The sequence below is a fragment of the Meleagris gallopavo genome, chromosome 2 (genome assembly GCF_000146605.3).
Source record: "Meleagris gallopavo isolate NT-WF06-2002-E0010 breed Aviagen turkey brand Nicholas breeding stock chromosome 2, Turkey_5.1, whole genome shotgun sequence".
NCBI lineage: Eukaryota > Metazoa > Chordata > Aves > Galliformes > Phasianidae > Meleagris > Meleagris gallopavo.
The window spans coordinates 49,041,216-49,043,655 of record NC_015012.2 but is presented as its reverse complement, the minus strand read 5'-3'; the positions used below and the strand labels follow the sequence as shown (position 1 = coordinate 49,043,655).

The following is a 2,440-nucleotide window of genomic DNA, read 5'->3' as shown; positions in this document are numbered from 1 at the left end:
AATCTCCCTTGCAGAGCCTTGCTGTAGCATCCGGCTGCATCATGTGTATTGCTCATGGTGTCTCTTTTGATCCTATTGTCTCTTTTCTGATCAGACAAAAAACTTAACAGGAACTACCAATTCTGAAATGTGTGAGATGATCTGAAAGTGTTTGCCGAAGTGCTGTTATGCCCAAAGCCTTGTGTCATGAGGCGTTTGGGTCTCAGCAGTTGTTTCTAGTAGCAGAACAGCTCTGTAGGAGTGATGGTGGGATGGAGGAGATTTGAGCCCTGCTTGAAATGTCGGGGACAGTGCGTAGGAACAGCACTGAGTCATGATGGCTGCGCGGGTGGACAGCAGTGGATAGGCTCTTTGTCTTCTCTTTGAATCTGCTTTCAGATGAGCTTGCCAAATGAATTGTCCATTCTGGTATAAAAGGAAATAAATTTCTGCTGGTGGTGATGAACTTGAAAATCAGCGGCTTGACAATAGTGTAGAAAACACTGCCTCCTTAATCAAGGAAGACTTGGAGGGATTTTTGAGACTTAACTAAGCAGTTGCTCCCCAGTCACTATGCAAAAACCAATAAGATATCCTCAGTGTGCCTGAATGGGAAGCTTTCTGCGCTTTTGTACAGACTTGCTATATTTAGCAGCGTGAAAGTGCTGATAGAGTTTTAACAGAAGCTCTTGGTTTTTTTCCTTACTTGTTCAGTTTAACCACCAGCATACAATCTTGTCCTAACTTCTCACTTTCCTTCATAGAATTGGCTCAACACTAAGCTGTGTTCCTCAAGTTGTTTGGAGATCTGCAGATGTAGTACCACAGTGAAGTGCCATATTGAGTTCATGTTAAACTAGAGAAAAATTACTTGGAAAAAAAATTACCAAGATTTCTTAAATCTTAGTGCTTAATACTAGTATAAGAAGCCTATGTAAAATAGAGAGGGAGACTTTAATCACTAGACCACAATGACTCAAACGTTTATGATGATGTATCACAAAATGCTTTAATTTTCTTATCTCACCTTAGTATGACTGGCTGCTGATGATGAAAAGCTCAGATATGGTGAGAGAGTGGGGGAATTATTAAAAATTGTAGCTAGATAGAAAGAATGACTAGGGAGCAACATTCATCCTTCTCATGCTGATAGATGGGTTGCTGTGCTGAGGATGACTGCTGTGGTGAAAAAGCGAGAAAGAGGAAGTAGAAAATGCTACTGCTCTGCAACCTCAGCACAAAATGCCGGTGAGAAGCAAGCACGCAGCTGAGGTCGGAGCACTTCCTGGTAAACATGTTGGCATTGCTGCATGACACATTTTGCCTGAGGGCCTGGGGGCTCAGCAGCTGGCTGCTCTCCTCATAACAACTCACACAAAAAGTGTGTCAGGAAGGAATTTAATTCAGTCGATCTAAATGGTAGAGATGGTGTGTTTACACCTAGGGACAGTACCATTTCTAAAAGCCATTACTTGGGAAATAAGTGTGCAAGCAAAAATACGGCAATAGGTCAGCCTTTTCTTGCTGCTATTTCATAAAAGGACTTTTTTCAAGTTAAAATCTTGAAGGCAATCAATACATTCTACATTTCATATGACTGTTTAAGGACAGAATTTACTTTTAAATGCAGCAGACCCCAGTGGATGACGAAATTCAGTGCTTTTTCGGTGAGTTACCTCCAAGTTGCTTATTACTTACTGATAAATTTTTGGCAAACTGTTAAATGTGATGATAAATAGTTGCACTGGCTTTTTATCTATTTATTAATCTTACACTTGGGTTGAAACATACTTATTTTGGTTCTTTACAAGTATATAGGTGTGCTAGCCTTAGGAATTTCAGAGTTCAACTTTATAGAGTATATTCTACTGGTTAATTTTTCCCTCTCAAGAAAAGCATTACATTCAACAAATCCCATCTTATCCCCAAGATTTTTTTTATATAAAAATTTGTATAAAGATCCTTGTTCCTTTTTCTTTCTGTGCAGCAACAATATTAATACAACTGGAACTGCAGAAGGCTTTTTATCTAAGATGAAAGGAAAGGGTGGCATAAAGTTCTGCAAGAAATGACTTCTAAGTAAATAGTAGGATTTAGAATTCCATACATACACTAAACTCCTCCGTTAGTATAGTGCTGCAGTAAAACCACTGCATAATGTTTAACTTTGGCAATCATCTGTTTTCAAGTCACTTTTCTGGAAACTGTTTCATTTCTCTTTTCCGATAACAGTGTAATTGAAAAGACAGCTAATATACTGCCCTCCTGTGAAATGTTTATTTTGAAGAACTCCAAAATAGAGTTATCAGTGAATTTTCTTCACATTCCTCTAACACAGGTGATTACTATATGCCTCCTTTAAAAGTGTGGAGGTTGAGCCATGGATGTGTCAGTTCCAATCAAGAGGTGAGTCAGTGCCAGAGCTGGGTGGGAGCCCCTTAGTGCTTGTTCCTTCCCCCCC

General features: G+C 39.5%; 1 protein-coding gene across 2 annotated transcripts in view; it reads left to right on the top strand.

The window, feature by feature from the left end:
• Positions 1–1,260: 1,260 nt before the first annotated feature.
• Positions 1,261–2,440, top strand: part of IPCEF1 (interaction protein for cytohesin exchange factors 1) — an 89,172-nt gene continuing 87,992 nt past the window's right edge. The window contains exons 1-2 of one of the 2 annotated variants that reach the window (XM_031552462.1): positions 1,261–1,646; positions 2,318–2,385. The gene's annotated coding sequence lies outside the window, so the exon portion shown is untranslated. The remainder of the gene's footprint in view (positions 1,647–2,317; positions 2,386–2,440) is intronic. The other variant, XM_031552463.1, reaches the window with a different exon arrangement.